This window comes from Hyla sarda, chromosome 2 (genome assembly GCF_029499605.1).
Source record: "Hyla sarda isolate aHylSar1 chromosome 2, aHylSar1.hap1, whole genome shotgun sequence".
Taxonomy (NCBI): domain Eukaryota; kingdom Metazoa; phylum Chordata; class Amphibia; order Anura; family Hylidae; genus Hyla; species Hyla sarda.
Genome location: NC_079190.1, coordinates 341,766,201 through 341,788,649, shown reverse-complemented (window position 1 = coordinate 341,788,649; position 22,449 = coordinate 341,766,201). Strand labels below are relative to the sequence as shown.

The 22,449-nt window shown below is 33.5% G+C and overlaps 29 non-coding genes across 29 annotated transcripts; all 29 read right to left on the bottom strand.

The window, feature by feature from the left end:
* Window positions 1–36: 36 nt before the first annotated feature.
* LOC130359363 (small nucleolar RNA U3) lies at window positions 37–253 on the bottom strand. Its single transcript, XR_008890104.1, has one exon. It is a non-coding gene; the product is annotated as a small nucleolar RNA U3 (small nucleolar RNA).
* A 557-nt stretch (window positions 254–810) lies between these two features.
* On the bottom strand, window positions 811–1,027 carry LOC130359182 (small nucleolar RNA U3). Its single transcript, XR_008889944.1, has one exon. It is a non-coding gene; the product is annotated as a small nucleolar RNA U3 (small nucleolar RNA).
* Window positions 1,028–1,594: 567 nt separating this feature from the next.
* On the bottom strand, window positions 1,595–1,811 carry LOC130358903 (small nucleolar RNA U3). Its single transcript, XR_008889696.1, has one exon. It is a non-coding gene; the product is annotated as a small nucleolar RNA U3 (small nucleolar RNA).
* A 555-nt stretch (window positions 1,812–2,366) lies between these two features.
* Window positions 2,367–2,583, bottom strand: LOC130358922 (small nucleolar RNA U3). The gene has a single exon (XR_008889713.1). It is a non-coding gene; the product is annotated as a small nucleolar RNA U3 (small nucleolar RNA).
* Window positions 2,584–3,151: 568 nt separating this feature from the next.
* On the bottom strand, window positions 3,152–3,368 carry LOC130358924 (small nucleolar RNA U3). The gene has a single exon (XR_008889715.1). It is a non-coding gene; the product is annotated as a small nucleolar RNA U3 (small nucleolar RNA).
* Window positions 3,369–3,935: 567 nt separating this feature from the next.
* LOC130359278 (small nucleolar RNA U3) lies at window positions 3,936–4,152 on the bottom strand. Its single transcript, XR_008890029.1, has one exon. It is a non-coding gene; the product is annotated as a small nucleolar RNA U3 (small nucleolar RNA).
* Window positions 4,153–4,710: 558 nt separating this feature from the next.
* LOC130359362 (small nucleolar RNA U3) lies at window positions 4,711–4,927 on the bottom strand. The gene has a single exon (XR_008890103.1). It is a non-coding gene; the product is annotated as a small nucleolar RNA U3 (small nucleolar RNA).
* Window positions 4,928–5,484: 557 nt separating this feature from the next.
* Window positions 5,485–5,701, bottom strand: LOC130359180 (small nucleolar RNA U3). Its single transcript, XR_008889943.1, has one exon. It is a non-coding gene; the product is annotated as a small nucleolar RNA U3 (small nucleolar RNA).
* Window positions 5,702–6,268: 567 nt separating this feature from the next.
* On the bottom strand, window positions 6,269–6,485 carry LOC130358902 (small nucleolar RNA U3). The gene has a single exon (XR_008889695.1). It is a non-coding gene; the product is annotated as a small nucleolar RNA U3 (small nucleolar RNA).
* A 555-nt stretch (window positions 6,486–7,040) lies between these two features.
* Window positions 7,041–7,257, bottom strand: LOC130358950 (small nucleolar RNA U3). The gene has a single exon (XR_008889738.1). It is a non-coding gene; the product is annotated as a small nucleolar RNA U3 (small nucleolar RNA).
* A 568-nt stretch (window positions 7,258–7,825) lies between these two features.
* LOC130359030 (small nucleolar RNA U3) lies at window positions 7,826–8,042 on the bottom strand. Its single transcript, XR_008889809.1, has one exon. It is a non-coding gene; the product is annotated as a small nucleolar RNA U3 (small nucleolar RNA).
* A 567-nt stretch (window positions 8,043–8,609) lies between these two features.
* On the bottom strand, window positions 8,610–8,826 carry LOC130358945 (small nucleolar RNA U3). Its single transcript, XR_008889733.1, has one exon. It is a non-coding gene; the product is annotated as a small nucleolar RNA U3 (small nucleolar RNA).
* A 567-nt stretch (window positions 8,827–9,393) lies between these two features.
* LOC130358901 (small nucleolar RNA U3) lies at window positions 9,394–9,610 on the bottom strand. Its single transcript, XR_008889694.1, has one exon. It is a non-coding gene; the product is annotated as a small nucleolar RNA U3 (small nucleolar RNA).
* A 555-nt stretch (window positions 9,611–10,165) lies between these two features.
* On the bottom strand, window positions 10,166–10,382 carry LOC130359277 (small nucleolar RNA U3). Its single transcript, XR_008890028.1, has one exon. It is a non-coding gene; the product is annotated as a small nucleolar RNA U3 (small nucleolar RNA).
* A 569-nt stretch (window positions 10,383–10,951) lies between these two features.
* LOC130359024 (small nucleolar RNA U3) lies at window positions 10,952–11,168 on the bottom strand. Its single transcript, XR_008889803.1, has one exon. It is a non-coding gene; the product is annotated as a small nucleolar RNA U3 (small nucleolar RNA).
* Window positions 11,169–11,734: 566 nt separating this feature from the next.
* On the bottom strand, window positions 11,735–11,951 carry LOC130360079 (small nucleolar RNA U3). The gene has a single exon (XR_008890561.1). It is a non-coding gene; the product is annotated as a small nucleolar RNA U3 (small nucleolar RNA).
* A 566-nt stretch (window positions 11,952–12,517) lies between these two features.
* Window positions 12,518–12,734, bottom strand: LOC130360148 (small nucleolar RNA U3). The gene has a single exon (XR_008890623.1). It is a non-coding gene; the product is annotated as a small nucleolar RNA U3 (small nucleolar RNA).
* A 558-nt stretch (window positions 12,735–13,292) lies between these two features.
* On the bottom strand, window positions 13,293–13,509 carry LOC130360100 (small nucleolar RNA U3). Its single transcript, XR_008890580.1, has one exon. It is a non-coding gene; the product is annotated as a small nucleolar RNA U3 (small nucleolar RNA).
* A 558-nt stretch (window positions 13,510–14,067) lies between these two features.
* Window positions 14,068–14,284, bottom strand: LOC130359355 (small nucleolar RNA U3). The gene has a single exon (XR_008890099.1). It is a non-coding gene; the product is annotated as a small nucleolar RNA U3 (small nucleolar RNA).
* A 557-nt stretch (window positions 14,285–14,841) lies between these two features.
* LOC130358978 (small nucleolar RNA U3) lies at window positions 14,842–15,058 on the bottom strand. The gene has a single exon (XR_008889761.1). It is a non-coding gene; the product is annotated as a small nucleolar RNA U3 (small nucleolar RNA).
* A 566-nt stretch (window positions 15,059–15,624) lies between these two features.
* Window positions 15,625–15,841, bottom strand: LOC130359209 (small nucleolar RNA U3). The gene has a single exon (XR_008889968.1). It is a non-coding gene; the product is annotated as a small nucleolar RNA U3 (small nucleolar RNA).
* Window positions 15,842–16,401: 560 nt separating this feature from the next.
* LOC130358934 (small nucleolar RNA U3) lies at window positions 16,402–16,618 on the bottom strand. Its single transcript, XR_008889723.1, has one exon. It is a non-coding gene; the product is annotated as a small nucleolar RNA U3 (small nucleolar RNA).
* Window positions 16,619–17,185: 567 nt separating this feature from the next.
* LOC130359289 (small nucleolar RNA U3) lies at window positions 17,186–17,402 on the bottom strand. Its single transcript, XR_008890039.1, has one exon. It is a non-coding gene; the product is annotated as a small nucleolar RNA U3 (small nucleolar RNA).
* Window positions 17,403–17,968: 566 nt separating this feature from the next.
* LOC130360099 (small nucleolar RNA U3) lies at window positions 17,969–18,185 on the bottom strand. The gene has a single exon (XR_008890579.1). It is a non-coding gene; the product is annotated as a small nucleolar RNA U3 (small nucleolar RNA).
* A 558-nt stretch (window positions 18,186–18,743) lies between these two features.
* Window positions 18,744–18,960, bottom strand: LOC130359054 (small nucleolar RNA U3). The gene has a single exon (XR_008889830.1). It is a non-coding gene; the product is annotated as a small nucleolar RNA U3 (small nucleolar RNA).
* Window positions 18,961–19,520: 560 nt separating this feature from the next.
* On the bottom strand, window positions 19,521–19,737 carry LOC130359139 (small nucleolar RNA U3). Its single transcript, XR_008889906.1, has one exon. It is a non-coding gene; the product is annotated as a small nucleolar RNA U3 (small nucleolar RNA).
* A 567-nt stretch (window positions 19,738–20,304) lies between these two features.
* On the bottom strand, window positions 20,305–20,521 carry LOC130359215 (small nucleolar RNA U3). The gene has a single exon (XR_008889973.1). It is a non-coding gene; the product is annotated as a small nucleolar RNA U3 (small nucleolar RNA).
* Window positions 20,522–21,089: 568 nt separating this feature from the next.
* Window positions 21,090–21,307, bottom strand: LOC130359144 (small nucleolar RNA U3). Its single transcript, XR_008889911.1, has one exon. It is a non-coding gene; the product is annotated as a small nucleolar RNA U3 (small nucleolar RNA).
* A 564-nt stretch (window positions 21,308–21,871) lies between these two features.
* On the bottom strand, window positions 21,872–22,088 carry LOC130359342 (small nucleolar RNA U3). The gene has a single exon (XR_008890088.1). It is a non-coding gene; the product is annotated as a small nucleolar RNA U3 (small nucleolar RNA).
* Window positions 22,089–22,449: the final 361 nt, after the last annotated feature.

Here is a 22,449-nt window from a genome sequence, read left to right as displayed (position 1 = left end):
TTAATTTAACATAACTTGGTGTTACATACTACACTCACCACTCTGAAAGAACTTTCTTCTATTACTTCTTTTGAAAAAAAGAAGAACACAGTCATCAAAAGCAGCCAACCATTGTAAAACTGCAATGTTGTCAACCGCTTTCATGCTCAGAAGAAAGCTCTAAATCTCATCATTGTGCATAGTGAGCTTGGACTCTTTCAGCCACATTTCTTCCTTCAAAGACTTTAGAAATGATCCCTGAAAATATAGCCCTAACAATTAGGATTTTCAGATTTTTCCCACCTATACGGTTTAACCTTTTAACTGAAGCTGAGAACATTTTCTAAAGTTCCGAGTTTGAGTTGTGAAACAAAAAGGTTGTGTCAAATGTCAGTAAAAACAAAATAGTTTTTCAAAGGATGTGAAGGTTTATATGGAAATCCTTTAAACATGAGTATGATAGAGTACATGTTGTCATCAGTTGCGTCGAGATCTAGGCTGAGTTCAACTATTCCAGATGTTAACCCAGCCTTACTAAAGAAAATCTCAACATAAAAAAGTATAAAATATTTGTCATGCCACAACATCTCTTTCCTACAATCAAAAAACCGGACTCAGGGCATATGTTACCTGAGTTTTGACACTTTTGTACTAAAAAAAACTTTATAGCAGCCTCCTGAGCTTTGGTTCAAAAATACAAAACTTTCTTAAGTTTATTATATGGTTAACTGTAGATTAAAATAAGAAGATAGAGCAAGTAACACAGTAGAGAATTGAAACAAATGGTTTAACACTTTAATTTAACATAACTTGGTGTTACATACTACACTCACCACTCTGAAAGAACTTTCTTCTATTACTTCTTTTGAAAAAAAGAAGAACACAGTCATCAAAAGCAGACAACCATTGCAAAAATGCAATGTTGTCAAACGCTTTCATGCTCAGAAGAAAGCTCTAAATCTCATCATTGTGGATAGTGAGCTTGGACTCTTTCAGCCACATTTCTCCCTTCAAAGACTTTAGAAATGATCCCTGAAAATATAGCCCTAACAATTAGGATTTTCAGATTTTTCCCACCTATACGGTTTAACCTTTTAACTGAAGCTGAGATAATTTTCAAAAGTTCCGAGTTTGAGTTGTGAAACAAAAAGGTTGTGTCAAATGTCAGTAAAAACAAAATAGTTTTTAAAAGTATGTTGAAGGTTTATATGGAAATCAATGAAATCCTTTAAACATGAGTATGATAGAGTACATGTTGTCATCAGTTGCGTCGAGATCTAGGCTGAGTTCAACTATTCCAGATGTTAACCCAGCCTTACTAAAGAAAATCTCAACATAAAAAAGTATAAAATATTTGTCATGCCACAACATCTCTTTCCTACAATCAAAAAACCGGACTCAGGGCATATGTTACCTGAGTTTTGACACTTTTGTACTAAAAAAAACTTTATAGCAGCCTCCTGAGCTTTGGTTCAAAAATACAAAACTTTCTTAAGTTTATTATATGGTTAACTGTAGATTAAAATAAGAAGATAGAGCAAGTAACACAGTAGAGAATTGAAACAAATGGTTTAACACTTTAATTTAACATAACTTGGTGTTACATACTACACTCACCACTCTGAAAGAACTTTCTTCTATTACTTCTTTTGAAAAAAAGAAGAACACAGTCATCAAAAGCAGACAACCATTGCAAAAATGCAATGTTGTCAAACGCTTTCATGCTCAGAAGAAAGCTCTAAATCTCATCATTGTGGATAGTGAGCTTGGACTCTTTCAGCCACATTTCTCCCTTCAAAGACTTTAGAAATGATCCCTGAAAGTATAGCCCTAACAATTAGGATTTTCAGATTTTTCACACCTATACGGTTTAACCTTTTAACTAAAGCTGAGATCATTTTCAAAAGTTCCGAGTTTGAGTTGTGAAACAAAAAGGTTGTGTCAAATGTCAGTAAAAACAAAATAGTTTTTCAAAGTATGTTGAAGGTTTATATGGAAATCCTTCAAACATGAGTATGATAGAGTACATGTTGTCATCAGTTGCGTCGAGATCTAGGCTGAGTTCAACTATTCCAGATGTTAACCCAGCCTTACTAAAGAAAATCTCAACATAAAAAAGTATAAAATATTTGTCATGCCACAACATCTCTTTCCTACAATCATAAAACCGGACACAGGGCATATGTTACCTGAGTTTTGATACTTTTGTACAAAAAAAATTTATAGCAGCCTCGTGAGCTTTAGCTCAAAAATACAAAACTTTCTTAAGTTTATTATATGGTTAACTGTAGATTAAAAAAGAAGATAAAGCAAGTAACACTGTAGAGAATTGAAATGCATGGTTTAACACTTTAATTTAACATAACTTGGTGTTACATACTACACTCACCACTCTGAAAGAACTTTCTTCTATTACTTCTTTTGAAAAAAAGAAGAACACAGTCATCAAAAACAGACAACCATTGCAAAACTGCAATGTTGTCAACCGCTTTCATGCTCAGAAGAAAGCTCTAAATCTCATCATTGTGGATAGTGAGCTTGGACACTTTCAGCCACATTTCTCCCTTCAAAGACTTTAGAAATGATCTCTGAAAGTATAGCCCTAACAATTAGGAATTTCAGATTTTTCCCACCTATACTGTTTAACCTTTTAACTGAAGCCGAGATCCTTTTCAAAAGTTCCGAGTTTGAGTTGTGAAACAAAAAGGTTGTGTCAAATGTCAGTAAAAACAAAATAGTTTTTCAAAGTATGTTGAAGGTTTATATGGAAATCAATGAAATCCTTTAAACATGAGTATGATAGAGTACATGTTGTCATCAGTTGCGTCGAGATCTAGGCTGAGTTCAACTATTCCAGATGTTAACCCAGCCTTACTAAAGAATATCTCAACATAAAAAAAGTATAAAATATTTGTCATGCCACAACATCTCTTTCCTACAATCAAAAAACCGGACTCAGGGCATATGTTACCTGAGTTTTGATACCTTTGTACTAAAAAAAACTTTATAGCAGCCTCCTGAGCTTTGGCTCAAAAATACAAAACTTTCTTAAGTTTATTATATGGTTAACTGTAGATTAAAAAAAGAAGACAGAGCAAGTAACACTGTAGAGAATTGAAACACATGGTTTAACACTTTAATTTAACATAACTTGGTGTTACTTACTACACTCACCACTCTGAAAGAACTTTCTTCTATTATTTCTTTTGAAAAAAAGAAGAACACAGTCATCAAAAGTAGACAACCATTGCTAAACTGCAATGTTGTCAACCGCTTTCATGCTCAGAAGAAAGCTCTAAATCTCATCATTGTGGATGGTGAGCTTGGTCTCTTTCAGCCACATTTCTCCCTTCAAAGACTTTAGAAATGATCCCTGAAAGTATAGCCCTAACAATTAGGATTTTCAGATTTTTCCCACCTATACGGTTTAACCTTTTAACTGAAGCTGAGATAATTTTCAAAAGTTCCGAGTTTGAGTTGTGAAACAAAAAGGTTGTGTCAAATGTCAGTAAAAACAAAATAGTTTTTCAAAGTATGTTGAAGGTTTATATGGAAATCAATGAAATCCTTTAAACATGAGTATGATAGAGTACATGTTGTCATCAGTTGCGTCGAGATCTAGGCTGAGTTCAACTATTCCAGATGTTAACCCAGCCTTACTAAAGAAAATCTCAACATAAAAAAGTATAAAATATTTGTCATGCCACAACATCTCTTTCCTACAATCAAAAAAACGGACTCAGGGCATATGTTACCTGAGTTTTGACACTTTTGTACTAAAAAAAACTTTATAGCAGCCTCCTGAGCTTTGGTTCAAAAATACAAAACTTTCTTAAGTTTATTATATGGTTAACTGTAGATTAAAATAAGAAGATAGAGCAAGTAACACAGTAGAGAATTGAAACACATGGTTTAACACTTTAATTTAACATAACTTGGTGTTACATACTACACTCACCAATCTGAAAGAACTTTCTTCTATTACTTCTTTTGAAAAAAAGAAGAACACAGTCATCAAAAGCAGCCAACCATTGTAAAACTGCAATGTTGTCAACCGCTTTCATGCTCAGAAGAAAGCTCTAAATCTCATCATTGTGGATAGTGAGCTTGGACTCTTTCAGCCACATTTCTCCCTTCAAAGACTTTAGAAATGATCCCTGAAAGTATAGCCCTAACAATTAGGATTTTCAGATTTTTCCCACCTATACGGTTTAACCTTTTAACTGAAGCTGAGATCATTTTCAAAAGTTCCGAGTTTGAGTTGTGAAACAAAAAGGTTGTGTCAAATGTCAGTAAAAACAAAATAGTTTTTCAAAGTATGTTGAAGGTTTATATGGAAATCCTTTAAACATGAGTATGATAGAGTACATGTTGTCATCAGTTGCGTCGAGATCTAGGCTGAGTTCAACTATTCCAGATGTTAACCCAGCCTTACTAAAGAAAATCTCAACATAAAAAAAGTATAAAATATTTGTCATGCCACAACATCTCTTTCCTACAATCAAAAAATTGGACTCAGGGCATATGTTACCTGAGTTTTGATACTTTTGTAATAAAAAAAACTTTATAGCAGCCTCGTGAGCTTTGGCTCGAAAATACAAAACTTTCTTAAGTTTATTATATGGTTAACTGTAGATTAAAAAAGAAGATAAAGCAAGTAACACTGTAGAGAATTGAAATGTATGGTTTAACAGTTTAATTTAACATAACTTGGTGTTACATACTACACTCACCACTCTGAAAGAACTTTCTTCTATTACTTCTTTTGAAAAAAAGAAGAACACAGTCATCAAAAGCAGCCAACCATTGTAAAACTGCAATGTTGTCAACCGCTTTCATGCTCAGAAGAAAGCTCTAAATCTCATCATTGTGCATAGTGAGCTTGGACTCTTTCAGCCACATTTCTTCCTTCAAAGACTTTAGAAATGATCCCTGAAAATATAGCCCTAACAATTAGGATTTTCAGATTTTTCCCACCTATACGGTTTAACCTTTTAACTGAAGCTGAGAACATTTTCTAAAGTTCCGAGTTTGAGTTGTGAAACAAAAAGGTTGTGTCAAATGTCAGTAAAAACAAAATAGTTTTTCAAAGGATGTGAAGGTTTATATGGAAATCCTTTAAACATGAGTATGATAGAGTACATGTTGTCATCAGTTGCGTCGAGATCTAGGCTGAGTTCAACTATTCCAGATGTTAACCCAGCCTTACTAAAGAAAATCTCAACATAAAAAAGTATAAAATATTTGTCATGCCACAACATCTCTTTCCTACAATCAAAAAACCGGACTCAGGGCATATGTTACCTGAGTTTTGACACTTTTGTACTAAAAAAAACTTTATAGCAGCCTCCTGAGCTTTGGTTCAAAAATACAAAACTTTCTTAAGTTTATTATATGGTTAACTGTAGATTAAAATAAGAAGATAGAGCAAGTAACACAGTAGAGAATTGAAACAAATGGTTTAACACTTTAATTTAACATAACTTGGTGTTACATACTACACTCACCACTCTGAAAGAACTTTCTTCTATTACTTCTTTTGAAAAAAAGAAGAACACAGTCATCAAAAGCAGACAACCATTGCAAAAATGCAATGTTGTCAAACGCTTTCATGCTCAGAAGAAAGCTCTAAATCTCATCATTGTGGATAGTGAGCTTGGACTCTTTCAGCCACATTTCTCCCTTCAAAGACTTTAGAAATGATCCCTGAAAATATAGCCCTAACAATTAGGATTTTCAGATTTTTCCCACCTATACGGTTTAACCTTTTAACTGAAGCTGAGATAATTTTCAAAAGTTCCGAGTTTGAGTTGTGAAACAAAAAGGTTGTGTCAAATGTCAGTAAAAACAAAATAGTTTTTAAAAGTATGTTGAAGGTTTATATGGAAATCAATGAAATCCTTTAAACATGAGTATGATAGAGTACATGTTGTCATCAGTTGCGTCGAGATCTAGGCTGAGTTCAACTATTCCAGATGTTAACCCAGCCTTACTAAAGAAAATCTCAACATAAAAAAGTATAAAATATTTGTCATGCCACAACATCTCTTTCCTACAATCAAAAAACCGGACTCAGGGCATATGTTACCTGAGTTTTGACACTTTTGTACTAAAAAAAACTTTATAGCAGCCTCCTGAGCTTTGGTTCAAAAATACAAAACTTTCTTAAGTTTATTATATGGTTAACTGTAGATTAAAATAAGAAGATAGAGCAAGTAACACAGTAGAGAATTGAAACAAATGGTTTAACACTTTAATTTAACATAACTTGGTGTTACATACTACACTCACCACTCTGAAAGAACTTTCTTCTATTACTTCTTTTGAAAAAAAGAAGAACACAGTCATCAAAAGCAGACAACCATTGCAAAAATGCAATGTTGTCAAACGCTTTCATGCTCAGAAGAAAGCTCTAAATCTCATCATTGTGGATAGTGAGCTTGGACTCTTTCAGCCACATTTCTCCCTTCAAAGACTTTAGAAATGATCCCTGAAAGTATAGCCCTAACAATTAGGATTTTCAGATTTTTCACACCTATACGGTTTAACCTTTTAACTAAAGCTGAGATCATTTTCAAAAGTTCCGAGTTTGAGTTGTGAAACAAAAAGGTTGTGTCAAATGTCAGTAAAAACAAAATAGTTTTTCAAAGTATGTTGAAGGTTTATATGGAAATCCTTCAAACATGAGTATGATAGAGTACATGTTGTCATCAGTTGCGTCGAGATCTAGGCTGAGTTCAACTATTCCAGATGTTAACCCAGCCTTACTAAAGAAAATCTCAACATAAAAAAGTATAAAATATTTGTCATGCCACAACATCTCTTTCCTACAATCATAAAACCGGACACAGGGCATATGTTACCTGAGTTTTGATACTTTTGTACAAAAAAAATTTATAGCAGCCTCGTGAGCTTTAGCTCAAAAATACAAAACTTTCTTAAGTTTATTATATGGTTAACTGTAGATTAAAAAAGAAGATAAAGCAAGTAACACTGTAGAGAATTGAAATGCATGGTTTAACACTTTAATTTAACATAACTTGGTGTTACATACTACACTCACCACTCTGAAAGAACTTTCTTCTATTACTTCTTTTGAAAAAAAGAAGAACACAGTCATCAAAAACAGACAACCATTGCAAAACTGCAATGTTGTCAACCGCTTTCATGCTCAGAAGAAAGCTCTAAATCTCATCATTGTGGATAGTGAGATTGGACACTTTCAGACACATTTCTCCCTTCAAAGACTTTAGAAATGATCTCTGAAAGTATAGCCCTAACAATTAGGAATTTCAGATTTTTCCCACCTATACTGTTTAACCTTTTAACTGAAGCCGAGATCCTTTTCAAAAGTTCAGAGTTTGAGTTGTGAAACAAAAAGGTTGTGTCAAATGTCAGTAAAAACAAAATAGTTTTTCAAAGTATGTTGAAGGTTTATATGGAAATCAATGAAATCCTTTAAACATGAGTATGATAGAGTACATGTTGTCATCAGTTGCGTCGAGATCTAGGCTGAGTTCAACTATTCCAGATGTTAACCCAGCCTTACTAAAGAATATCTCAACATAATAAAAGTATAAAATATTTGTCATGCCACAACATCTCTTTCCTACAATCAAAAAACCGGACTCAGGGCATATGTTACCTGAGTTTTGATACCTTTGTACTAAAAAAAACTTTATAGCAGCCTCCTGAGCTTTGGCTCAAAAATACAAAACTTTCTTAAGTTTATTATATGGTTAACTGTAGATTAAAAAAAGAAGACAGAGCAAGTAACACTGTAGAGAATTGAAACACATGGTTTAACACTTTAATTTAACATAACTTGGTGTTACATACTACACTCACCACTCTGAAAGAACTTTCTTCTATTATTTCTTTTGAAAAAAAGAAGAACACAGTCATCAAAAGCAGACAACCATTGCTAAACTGCAATGTTGTCAACCGCTTTCATGCTCAGAAGAAAGCTCTAAATTTCATCATTGTGGATGGTGAGCTTGGTCTCTTTCAGCCACATTTCTCCCTTCAAAGACTTTAGAAATGATCCCTGAAAGTATAGCCCTAACAATTAGGATTTTCAGATTTTTCCCACCTATACGGTTTAACCTTTTAACTGAAGCTGAGATAATTTTCAAAAGTTCCGAGTTTGAGTTGTGAAACAAAAAGGTTGTGTCAAATGTCAGTAAAAACAAAATAGTTTTTCAAAGTATGTTGAAGGTTTATATGGAAATCAATGAAATCCTTTAAACATGAGTATGATAGAGTACATGTTGTCATCAGTTGCGTCGAGATCTAGGCTGAGTTCAACTATTCCAGATGTTAACCCAGCCTTACTAAAGAAAATCTCAACATAAAAAAGTATAAAATATTTGTCATGCCACAACATCTCTTTCCTACAATCAAAAAAACGGACTCAGGGCATATGTTACCTGAGTTTTGACACTTTTGTACTAAAAAAAACTTTATAGCAGCCTCCTGAGCTTTGGTTCAAAAATACAAAACTTTCTTAAGTTTATTATATGGTTAACTGTAGATTAAAATAAGAAGATAGAGCAAGTAACACAGTAGAGAATTGAAACACATGGTTTAACACTTTAATTTAACATAACTTGGTGTTACATACTACACTCACCACTCTGAAAGAACTTTCTTCTATTATTTCTTTTGAAAAAAAGAAGAACACAGTCATCAAAAGCAGACAACCATTGCTAAACTGCAATGTTGTCAACCGCTTTCATGCTCAGAAGAAAGCTCTAGATCTCATCATTGTGGATGGTGAGCTTGGACTCTTTCAGCCACATTTCTCCCTTCAAAGACTTTAGAAATGATCCCTGAAAGTATAGCCCTAACAATTAGGATTTTCAGATTTTTCCCACCTATACGGTTTAACCTTTTAACTGAAGCTGAGATAATTTTCAAAAGTTCCGAGTTTGAGTTGTGAAACAAAAAGGTTGTGTCAAATGTCAGTAAAAACAAAATAGTTTTTAAAAGTATGTTGAAGGTTTATATGGAAATCAATGAAATCCTTTAAACATGAGTATGATAGAGTACATGTTGTCATCAGTTGCGTCGAGATCTAGGCTGAGTTCAACTATTCCAGATGTTAACCCAGCCTTACTAAAGAAAATCTCAACATAAAAAAGTATAAAATATTTGTCATGCCACAACATCTCTTTCCTACAATCAAAAAACCGGACTCAGGGCATATGTTACCTGAGTTTTGACACTTTTGTACTAAAAAAAACTTTATAGCAGCCTCCTGAGCTTTGGTTCAAAAATACAAAACTTTCTTAAGTTTATTATATGGTTAACTGTAGATTAAAATAAGAAGATAGAGCAAGTAACACAGTAGAGAATTGAAACAAATGGTTTAACACTTTAATTTAACATAACTTGGTGTTTCATACTACACTCACCACTCTGAAAGAACTTTCTTCTATTACTTCTTTTGAAAAAAAGAAGAACACAGTCATCAAAAGCAGACAACCATTGCAAAAATGCAATGTTGTCAAACGCTTTCATGCTCAGAAGAAAGCTCTAAATCTCATCATTGTGGATAGTGAGCTTGGACTCTTTCAGCCACATTTCTCCCTTCAAAGACTTTAGAAATGATCCCTGAAAGTATAGCCCTAACAATTAGGATTTTCAGATTATTCACACCTATACGGTTTAACCTTTTAACTAAAGCTGAGATCATTTTCAAAAGTTCCGAGTTTGAGTTGTGAAACAAAAAGGTTGTGTCAAATGTCAGTAAAAACAAAATAGTTTTTCAAAGTATGTTGAAGGTTTATATGGAAATCCTTCAAACATGAGTATGATAGAGTACATGTTGTCATCAGTTGCGTCGAGATCTAGGCTGAGTTCAACTATTCCAGATGTTAACCCAGCCTTACTAAAGAAAATCTCAACATAAAAAAGTATAAAATATTTGTCATGCCACAACATCTCTTTCCTACAATCATAAAACCGGACACAGGGCATATGTTACCTGAGTTTTGATACTTTTGTACAAAAAAAATTTATAGCAGCCTCGTGAGCTTTAGCTCAAAAATACAAAACTTTCTTAAGTTTATTATATGGTTAACTGTAGATTAAAAAAGAAGATAAAGCAAGTAACACTGTAGAGAATTGAAATGCATGGTTTAACACTTTAATTTAACATAACTTGGTGTTACATACTACACTCACCACTCTGAAAGAACTTTCTTCTATTACTTCTTTTGAAAAAAAGAAGAACACAGTCATCAAAAACAGACAACCATTGCAAAACTGCAATGTTGTCAACCGCTTTCATGCTCAGAAGAAAGCTCTAAATCTCATCATTGTGGATAGTGAGCTTGGACACTTTCAGCCACATTTCTCCCTTCAAAGACTTTAGAAATGATGTCTCAAAGTATAGCCCTAACAATTAGGAATTTCAGATTTTTCCCACCTATACTGTTTAACCTTTTAACTGAAGCCGAGATCCTTTTCAAAAGTTCCGAGTTTGAGTTGTGAAACAAAAAGGTTGTGTCAAATGTCAGTAAAAACAAAATAGTTTTTAAAAGTATGTTGAAGGTTTATATGGAAATCAATGAAATCCTTTAAACATGAGTATGATAGAGTACATGTTGTCATCAGTTGCGTCGAGATCTAGGCTGAGTTCAACTATTCCAGATGTTAACCCAGCCTTACTAAAGAATATCTCAACATAAAAAAAGTATAAAATATTTGTCATGCCACAACATCTCTTTCCTACAATCAAAAAACCGGACTCAGGGCATATGTTACCTGAGTTTTGATACCTTTGTACTAAAAAAAAACTTTATAGCAGCCTCCTGAGCTTTGGCTCAAAAATACAAAACTTTCTTAAGTTTATTATATGGTTAACTGTAGATTAAAAAAAGAAGACAGAGCAAGTAACACTGTAGAGAATTGAAACACATGGTTTAACACTTTAATTTAACATAACTTGGTGTTACATACTACACTCACCACTCTGAAAGAACTTTCTTCTATTATTTCTTTTGAAAAAAAGAAGAACACAGTCATCAAAAGCAGACAACCATTGCTAAACTGCAATGTTGTCAACCGCTTTCATGCTCAGAAGAAAGCTCTAAATCTCATCATTGTGGATGGTGAGCTTGGTCTCTTTCCGCCACATTTCTCCCTTCAAAGACTTTAGAAATGATCCCTGAAAGTATAGCCCTAACAATTAGGATTTTCAGATTTTTCCCACCTATACGGTTTAACCTTTTAACTGAAGCTGAGATAATTTTCAAAAGTTCCGAGTTTGAGTTGTGAAACAAAAAGGTTGTGTCAAATGTCAGTAAAAACAAAATAGTTTTTCAAAGTATGTTGAAGGTTTATATGGAAATCAATGAAATCCTTTAAACATGAGTATGATAGAGTACATGTTGTCATCAGTTGCGTCGAGATCTAGGCTGAGTTCAACTATTCCAGATGTTAACCCAGCCTTACTAAAGAAAATCTCAACATAAAAAAGTATAAAATATTTGTCATGCCACAACATCTCTTTCCTACAATCAAAAAACCGGATTCAGGGCATATGTTACCTGAGTTTTGATACTTTTGTACTAAAAAAAACTTTATAGCAGCCTCCTGAGCTTTGGCTCAAAAATACAAAACTTTCTTAAGTTTATTATATGGTTAACTGTAGATTAAAAAAGAAGATAGAGCAAGTAACACTGTAGAGAATTGAAATGCATGGTTTAACACTTTAATTTAATATAACTTGGTGTTACATACTACACTCACCACTCTGAAAGAACTTTCTTCTATTACTTCTTTTGAAAAAAAGAAGAACACAGTCATCAAAAGCAGACAACCATTGCAAAACTGCAATGTTGTCAACCACTTTCATGCTCAGAAGAAAGCTCTAAATCTCATCATTGTGGATAGTGAGCTTGGACTCTTTCAGCCACATTTCTCCCTTCAAAGACTTTAGAAATGATCCCTGAAAGTATAGCCCTAACAATTAGGATTTTCAGATTTTTCCCACCTATACGGTTTAACCTTTTAACTGAAGCTGAGATCATTTTCAAAAGTTCCGAGTTTGAGTTGTGAAACAAAAAGGTTGTGTCAAATGTCAGTAAAAACAAAATAGTTTTTCAAAGTATGTTGAAGGTTTATATGGAAATCAATGAAATCCTTTAAACATGAGTATGATAGAGTACATGTTGTCATCAGTTGCGTCGAGATCTAGGCTGAGTTCAACTATTCCAGATGTTAACCCAGCCTTACTAAAGAAAATCTCAACATAAAAAAGTATAAAATATTTGTCATGCCACAACATCTCTTTCCTACAATCAAAAAACCGGATTCAGGGCATATGTTACCTGAATTTTGATACTTTTGTAATAAAAAAAACTTTATAGCAGCCTCCTGAGCTTTGGCTCAAAAATACAAAACTTTCTTAAGTTTATTATATGGTTAACTGTAGATTAAAAAAGAAGATAGAGCAAGTAACACTGTAGAGAATTGAAATGCATGGTTTAACACTTTAATTTAACATAACTTGGTGTTACATACTACACTCACCACTCCGAAAGAACTTTCTTCTATTACTTCTTTTGAAAAAAAGAAGAACACAGTCATCAAAAGCAGACAACCATTGCAAAACTGCAATGTTGTCAACCGCTTTCATGCTCAGAAGAAAGCTCTAAATCTCATCATTGTGGATAGTGAGCTTGAACTCTTTCAGCCACATTTCTCCCTTCAAAGACTTTAGAAATGATCCCTGAAAGTATAGCCCTAACAATTAGGAATTTCAGATTTTTCCCACCTATACGGTTTAACCTTTTAACTGAAGCCGAGAGCATTTTCTAAAGTTCCGAGTTTGAGTTGTGAAACAAAAAGGTTGTGTCAAATGTCAGTAAAAACAAAATAGTTTTTCAAAGTATGTGAAGGTTTATATGGAAATCCTTTAAACATGAGTATGATAGAGTACATGTTGTCATCAGTTGCGTCGAGATCTAGGCTGAGTTCAACTATTCCAGATGTTAACCCAGCCTTACTAAAGAAAATCTCAACATAAAAAAAGTATAAAATATTTGTCATGCCACAACATCTCTTTCCTACAATCAAAAAACCGGACTCAGGGCATATGTTACCTGAGTTTTGATACTTTTGTAATAAAAAAAACTTTATAGCAGCCTCGTGAGCTTTGGCTCGAAAATACAAAACTTTCTTAAGTTTATTATATGGTTAACTGTAGATTAAAAAAAGAAGAGAGAGCAAGTAACACTGTAGAGAATTGAAACGCATGGTTTAACACTATAATTTAACATAACTTGGTGTTACATACTACACTCACCACTCTGAAAGAACTTTCTTCTATTACTTCTTTTGAAAAAAAGAAGAACACAGTCATCAAAAGCAGACAACCATTGCAAAACTGCAATGTTGTCAACCGCTTTCATGCTCAGAAGAAAGCTCTAAATCTCATCATTGTGGATAGTGAGCTTGGACTCTTTCAGCCACATTTCTCCCTTCAAAGACTTTAGAAATGATCCCTGAAAGTATAGCCCTAACAATTAGGATTTTCAGATTTTTCCCACCTATACGGTTTAACCTTTTAACTGAAGCTGAGATCATTTTCTAAAGTTCCGAGTTTGAGTTGTGAAACAAAAAGGTTATATCAAATGTCAGTAAAAACAAAATAGTTTTTCAAAGTATGTTGAAGGTTTATATGGAAATCCTTTAAACATGAGTATGATAGAGTACATGTTGTCATCAGTTGCGTCGAGATCTAGGCTGAGTTCAACTATTCCAGATGTTAACCCAGCCTTACTAAAGAAAATCTCAACATAAAAAAAGTATAAAATATTTGTCATGCCACAACATCTCTTTCCTACAATCAAAAAATTGGACTCAGGGCATATGTTACCTGAGTTTTGATACTTTTGTAATAAAAAAAACTTTATAGCAGCCTCGTGAGCTTTGGCTCGAAAATACAAAACTTTCTTAAGTTTATTATATGGTTAACTGTAGATTAAAAAAGAAGATAAAGCAAGTAACACTGTAGAGAATTGAAATGCATGGTTTAACAGTTTAATTTAACATAACTTGGTGTTACATACTACACTCACCACTCTGAAAGAACTTTCTTCTATTACTTCTTTTGAAAAAAAGAAGAACACAGTCATCAAAAGCAGCCAACCATTGTAAAACTGCAATGTTGTCAACCGCTTTCATGCTCAGAAGAAAGCTCTAAATCTCATCATTGTGGATAGTTAGCTTGGACTCTTTCAGCCACATTTTTTCCTTCAAAGACTTTAGACATGATCCCTGAAAATATAGCCCTAACAATTAGGATTTTCAGATTTTTCCCACCTATACGGTTTAACCTTTTAACTGAAGCTGAGAACATTTTCTAAAGTTCCGAGTTTGAGTTGTGAAACAAAAAGGTTGTGTCAAATGTCAGTAAAAACAAAATAGTTTTTCAAAGGATGTGAAGGTTTATATGGAAATCCTTTAAACATGAGTATGATAGAGTACATGTTGTCATCAGTTGCGTCGAGATCTAGGCTGAGTTCAACTATTCCAGATGTTAACCCAGCCTTACTAAAGAAAATCTCAACATAAAAAAGTATAAAATATTTGTCATGCCACAACATCTCTTTCCTACAATCTTAAAACCGGACTCAGGGCATATGTTACCTGAGTTTTGATACTTTTGTAATAAAAAAAACTTTATAGCAGCCTCGTGAGCTTTGGCTCGAAAATACAAAACTTTCTTAAGTTTATTATATGGTTAACTGTAGATTAAAAAAAGAAGAGAGAGCAAGTAACACAGTAGAGAATTGAAACGCATGGTTTAACACTATAATTTAACATAACTTGGTGTTACATACTACACTCACCACTCTGAAAGAACTTTCTTCTATTACTTCTTTTGAAAAAAAGAAGAACACAGTCATCAAAAGCAGACAACCATTGCAAAACTGCAATGTTGTCAACCGCTTTCATGCTCAGAAGAAAGCTTTAAATCTCATCATTGTGGATAGTGAGCTTGGACTCTTTCAGCCACATTTCTCCCTTCAAAGACTTTAGAAATGATCCCTGAAAGTATAGCCCTAACAATTAGGATTTTCAGATTTTTTGCACCTATACGGTTTAACCTTTTAACTGAAGCTGAGATCATTTTCAAAAGTTCCGAGTTTGCGTTGTGAAACAAAAAGGTTGTGTCAAATGTCAGTAAAAACAAAATAGTTTTTCAAAGTATGTTGAAGGTTTATATGGAAATCAATGAAATCCTTTAAACATGAGTATGATAGAGTACATGTTGTCATCAGTTGCGTCGAGATCTAGGCTGAGTTCAACTATTCCAGATGTTAACCCAGCCTTACTAAAGAAAATCTCAACATAAAAAAGTATAAAATATTTGTCATGCCACAACATCTCTTTCCTACAATCAAAAAACCGGACTCAGGGCATATGTTACCTGAGTTTTGATACCTTTGTACTAAAAAAAACTTTATAGCAGCCTCCTGAGCTTTGGCTCAAAAATACAAAACTTTCTTAAGTTTATTATATGGTTAACTGTAGATTAAAAAAGAAGATCGAGCAAATAACACAGTAGAGAATTGAAACACATGGTTTAACACTTTAATTTAACATAACTTGGTGTTACATACTACACTCACCACTCTGAAAGAACTTTCTTCTATTACTTCTTTTGAAAAAAAGAAGAACACAGTCATCAAAAGCAGACAACCATTGCAAAACTGCAATGTTGTCAACCACTTTCATGCTCAGAAGAAAGATCTAAATCTCATCATTGTTGATAGTGAGCTTGGACTCTTTCAGCCACATTTCTCCCTTCAAAGACTTTAGAAATGATCCCTGAAAGTATAGCCCTAACAATTAGGATTTTCAGATTTTTCCCACCTATACGGTTTAACCTTTTAACTGAAGCCGAGATCCTTTTCAAAAGTTCCGAGTTTGAGTTGTGAAACAAAAAGGTTGTGTCAAATGTCAGTAAAAACAAAATAGTTTTTCAAAGTATGTTGAAGGTTTATATGGAAATCCTTTAAACATGAGTATGATAGAGTACATGTTGTCATCAGTTGCGTCGAGATCTAGGCTGAGTTCAACTATTCCAGATGTTAACCCAGCCTTACTAAAGAAAATCTCAACATAAAAAAAGTATAAAATATTTGTCATGCCACAACATCTCTTTCCTACAATCAAAAAACCGGACTCAGGGCATATGTTACCTGAGTTTTGATACTTTTGTAATAAAAAAAAACTTTATAGCAGCCTCGTGAGCTTTGGCTCGAAAATACAAAACTTTCTTAAGTTTATTATATGGTGAACTGTAGATTAAAAAAAGAAGAGAGAGCAAGTAACACTGTAGAGAATTGAAACGCATGGTTTAACACTATAATTTAACATAACTTGGTGTTACATACTACACTCACCACTCTGAAAGAACTTTCTTCTATTACTTCTTTTGAAAAAAAGAAGAACACAGTCATCAAAAGCAGACAACCATTGCAAAACTGCAATGTTGTCAACCGCTTTCGTGCTCAGAAAAAAGCTCTAAATCTCATCATTGTGGATAGTGAGCTTGGACTCTTTCAGCCACATTTCTCCCTTCAAAGACTTTAGAAATGATCCCTGAAAGTATAGCCCTAACAATTAGGATTTTCAGATTTTTCCCACCTATACGGTTTAACCTTTTAACTGAAGCTGAGATCATTTTCTAAAGTTCCGAGTTTGAGTTGTGAAACAAAAAGGTTGTGTCAAATGTCAGTAAAAACAAAATAGTTTTTCAAATTATGTTGAAGGTTTATATGGAAATTAATGAAATCCTTTAAACATGAGTATGATAGAGTACATGTTGTCATCAGTTACGTCGAGATCTAGGCTGAGTTCAACTATTCCAGATGTTAACCCAGCCTTACTAAAGAAAATCTCAACATAAAAAAAGTATAAAATATTTGTCATGCCACAACATCTCTTTCCTACAATCAAAAAACCGGACTCAGGGCATATGTTACCTGAGTTTTGATACCTTTGTACTAAAAAAAACTTTATAGCAGCCTCCTGAGCTTTGGCTCAAAAATACAAAACTTTCTTAAGTTTATTATATGGTTAACTGTAGATTAAAAAAGAAGATAAAGCAAGTAACACTGTAGAGAATTGAAAAGCATGGTTTAACACTTTAATTTAACATAACTTGGTGTTACATACTACACTCACCACTCTGAAAGAACTTTCTTCTATTACTTCTTTTGAAAAAAAGAAGAACACAGTCATCAAAAGCAGACAACCATTGCAAAACTGCAATGTTGTCAACCGCTTTCATGCTCAGAAGAAAGATCTAAATCTCATCATTGTTGATAGTGAGCTTGGACTCTTTCAGCCACATTTCTCCCTTCAAAGACTTTAGAAAAGATCCCTGAAAGTATAGCCCTAACAATTAGGATTTTCAGATTTTTCCCACCTATACGGTTTAACCTTTTAACTGAAGCCGAGATCCTTTTCAAAAGTTCCGAGTTTGAGTTGTGAAACAAAAAGGTTGTGTCAAATGTCAGTAAAAACAAAATAGTTTTTCAAAGTATGTTGAAGGTTTATATGGAAATCAATGAAATCCTTTAAACATGAGTATGATAGAGTACATGTTGTCATCAGTTGCGTCGAGATCTAGGCTGAGTTCAACTATTCCAGATGTTAACCCAGCCTTACTAAAGAAAATCTCAACATAAAAAAGTATAAAATATTTGTCATGCCACAACATCTCTTTCCTACAATCAAAAAACCGGATTCAGGGCATATGTTACCTGAGTTTTGATACTTTTGTACTAAAAAAAACTTTATAGCAGCCTCCTGAGCTTTGGCTCAAAAATACAAAACTTTCTTAAGTTTATTATATGGTTAACTGTAGATTAAAAAAGAAGATAGAGCAAGTAACACTGTAGAGAATTGAAATGCATGGTTTAACACTTTAATTTAACATAACTTGGTGTTACATACTACACTCACCACTCTGAAAGAACTTTCTTCTATTACTTCTTTTGAAAAAAAGAAGAACACAGTCATCAAAAGCAGACAACCATTGCAAAACTGCAATGTTGTCAACCGCTTTCATGCTCAGAAGAAAGCTCTAAATCTCATCATTGTGGATAGTGAGCTTGGACTCTTTCAGCCACATTTCTCCCTTCAAAGACTTTAGAAATGATCCCTGAAAGTATAGCCCTAACAATTAAGATTTTCAGATTTTTCCCACCTATACGGTTTAACCTTTTAACTGAAGCTGAGATCATTTTCAAAAGTTCCGAGTTTGAGTTGTGAAACAAAAAGGTTGTGTCAAATGTCAGTAAAAACAAAATAGTTTTTCAAAGTATGTTGAAGGTTTATATGGAAATCCTTTAAACATGAGTATGATAGAGTACATGTTGTCATCAGTTGCGTCGAGATCTAGGCTGAGTTCAACTATTCCAGATGTTAACCCAGCCTTACTAAAGAAAATCTCAACATAAAAAAAGTATAAAATATTTGTCATGCCACAACATCTCTTTCCTACAATCAAAAAATTGGACTCAGGGCATATGTTACCTGAGTTTTGATACTTTTGTAATAAAAAAAACTTTATAGCAGCCTCGTGAGCTTTGGCTCAAAAATACAAAACTTTCTTAAGTTTATTATATGGTTAACTGTAGATTAAAAAAGAAGATAAAGCAAGTAACACTGTAGAGAATTGAAATGCATGGTTTAACAGTTTAATTTAACATAACTTGGTGTTACATACTACACTCACCACTCTGAAAGAACTTTCTTCTATTACTTCTTTTGAAAAAAAGAAGAACACAGTCATCAAAAGCAGCCAACCATTGTAAAACTGCAATGTTGTCAACCGCTTTCATGCTCAGAAGAAAGCTCTAAATCTCATCATTGTGGATAGTGAGCTTGGACTCTTTCAGCCACATTTCTCCCTTCAAAGACTTTAGAAATGATCCCTGAAAGTATAGCCCTAACAATTAGGATTTTCAGATTTTTCCCACCTATACGGTTTAACCTTTTAACTGAAGCTGAGATAATTTTCAAAAGTTCCGAGTTTGAGTTGTGAAACAAAAAGGTTGTGTCAAATGTCAGTAAAAACAAAATAGTTTTTCAAAGTATGTTGAAGGTTTATATGGAAATCCTTTAAACATGAGTATGATAGAGTACATGTTGTCATCAGTTGCGTCGAGATCTAGGCTGAGTTCAACTATTCCAGATGTTAACCCAGCCTTACTAAAGAAAATCTCAACATAAAAAAAGTATAAAATATTTGTCATGCCACAACATCTCTTTCCTACAATCAAAAAACCGGACTCAGGGCATATGTTACCTGAGTTTTGATACTTTTGTAATAAAAAAAAACTTTATAGCAGCCTCGTGAGCTTTGGCTCGAAAATACAAAACTTTCTTAAGTTTATTATATGGTGAACTGTAGATTAAAAAAAGAAGAGAGAGCAAGTAACACTGTAGAGAATTGAAACGCATGGTTTAACACTATAATTTAACATAACTTGGTGTTACATACTACACTCACCACTCTGAAAGAACTTTCTTCTATTACTTCTTTTGAAAAAAAGAAGAACACAGTCATCAAAAGCAGACAACCATTGCAAAACTGCAATGTTGTCAACCGCTTTCGTGCTCAGAAGAAAGCTCTAAATCTCATCATTGTGGATAGTGAGCTTGGACTCTTTCAGCCACATTTCTCCCTTCAAAGACTTTAGAAATCATCCCTGAAAGTATAGCCCTAACAATTAGGATTTTCAGATTTTTCCCACCTATACGGTTTAACCTTTTAACTGAAGCTGAGATCATTTTCTAAAGTTCCGAGTTTGAGTTGTGAAACAAAAAGGTTGTGTCAAATGTCAGTAAAAACAAAATAGTTTTTCAAATTATGTTGAAGGTTTATATGGAAATCAATGAAATCCTTTAAACATGAGTATGATAGAGTACATGTTGTCATCAGTTACGTCGAGATCTAGGCTGAGTTCAACTATTCCAGATGTTAACCCAGCCTTACTAAAGAAAATCTCAACATAAAAAAAGTATAAAATATTTGTCATGCCACAACATCTCTTTCCTACAATCAAAAAACCGGACTCAGGGCATATGTTACCTGAGTTTTGATACCTTTGTACTAAAAAAAACTTTATAGCAGCCTCCTGAGCTTTGGCTCAAAAATACAAAACTTTCTTAAGTTTATTATATGGTTAACTGTAGATTAAAAAAGAAGATAAAGCAAGTAACACTGTAGAGAATTGAAAAGCATGGTTTAACACTTTAATTTAACATAACTTGGTGTTACATACTACACTCACCACTCTGAAAGAACTTTCTTCTATTACTTCTTTTGAAAAAAAGAAGAACACAGTCATCAAAAGCAGACAACCATTGCAAAACTGCAATGTTGTCAACCGCTTTCATGCTCAGAAGAAAGATCTAAATCTCATCATTGTTGATAGTGAGCTTGGACTCTTTCAGCCACATTTCTCCCTTCAAAGACTTTAGAAATGATCCCTGAAAGTATAGCCCTAACAATTAGGATTTTCAGATTTTTCCCACCTATACGGTTTAACCTTTTAACTGAAGCCGAGATCCTTTTCAAAAGTTCCGAGTTTGAGTTGTGAAACAAAAAGGTTGTGTCAAATGTCAGTAAAAACAAAATAGTTTTTCAAAGTATGTTGAAGGTTTATATGGAAATCAATGAAATCCTTTAAACATGAGTATGATAGAGTACATGTTGTCATCAGTTGCGTCGAGATCTAGGCTGAGTTCAACTATTCCAGATGTTAACCCAGCCTTACTAAAGAAAATCTCAACATAAAAAAAGTATAAAATATTTGTCATGCCACAACATCTCTTTCCTACAATCATAAAACCGGACTCAGGGCATATGTTACCTGAGTTTTGATACCTTTGTACTAAAAAAAACTTTATAGCAGCCTCCTGAGCTTTGGCTCAAAAATACAAAACTTTCTTAAGTTTATTATATGGTTAACTGTAGATTAAAAAAAGAAGTCAAAGCAAGTAACACAGTAGAGAATTGAAACACATGGTTTAACACTTTAATTTAACATAACTTGGTGTTACATACTACACTCACCACTCTGAAAGAACTTTCTTCTATTATTTCTTTTGAAAAAAAGAAGAACACAGTCATCAAAAAGCAGACAACCATTGCTAAACTGCAATGTTGTCAACCGCTTTCATGCTCAGAAGAAAGCTCTAAATCTCATCATTGTGGATGGTGAGCTTGGTCTCTTTCAGCCACAGTTCTCCCTTCAAAGACTTTAGAAATGATCCCTGAAAGTATAGCCCTAACAATTAGGATTTTCAGATTTTTCCCACCTATACGGTTTAACCTTTTAACTGAAGCTGAGATAATTTTCAAAAGTTCCGAGTTTGAGTTGTGAAACAAAAAGGTTGTGTCAAATGTCAGTGAAAACAAAATAGTTTTTCAAAGTATGTTGAAGGTTTATATGGAAATCAATGAAATCCTTTAAACATGAGTATGATAGAGTACATGTTGTCATCAGTTGCGTCGAGATCTAGGCTGACTTCAACTATTCCAGATGTTAACCCAGCCTTACTAAAGAAAATCTCAACATAAAAAAGTATAAAATATTTGTCATGCCACAACATCTCTTTCCTAAAATCATAAAACCGGACTCAGGGCATATGTTACCTGAGTTTTGATACTTTTGTACTAAAAAAATTTATAGCAGCCTCGTGAGCTTTAGCTCAAAAATACAAAACTTTCTTAAGTTTATTATATGGTTAACTGTAGATTAAAAAAGAAGATAAAGCAAGTAACACTGTAGAGAATTGAAAAGCATGGTTTAACACTTTAATTTAACATAACTTGGTGTTACATACTACACTCACCACTCTGAAAGAACTTTCTTCTATTACTTCTTTTGAAAAAAAGAAGAACACAGTCATCAAAAGCAGACAACCATTGCAAAACTGCAATGTAGTCAACCGCTTTCATGCTCAGAAGAAAGCTCTAAATCTCATCATTGTGGATAGTGAGCTTGGACTCTTTCAGCCACATTTCTCCCTTCAAAGACTTTTGAAATGATGTCTGAAAGTATAGCCCTAACAATTAGGATTTTCAGATTTTTCCCACCTATACGGTTTAACCTTTTAACTGAAGCCGAGATCCTTTTCAAAAGTTCCGAGTTTGAGTTGTGAAACAAAAAGGTTGTGTCAAATGTCAGTAAAAACAAAATAGTTTTTCAAAGTATGTTGAAGGTTTATATGGAAATCAATGAAATCCTTTAAACATGAGTATGATAGAGTACATGTTGTCATCAGTTGCGTCGAGATCTAGGCTGAGTTCAACTATTCCAGATGTTAACCCAGCCTTACTAAAGAAAATCTCAACATAAAAAAGTATAAAATATTTGTCATGCCACAACATCTCTTTCCTACAATCAAAAAACCGGATTCAGGGCATAT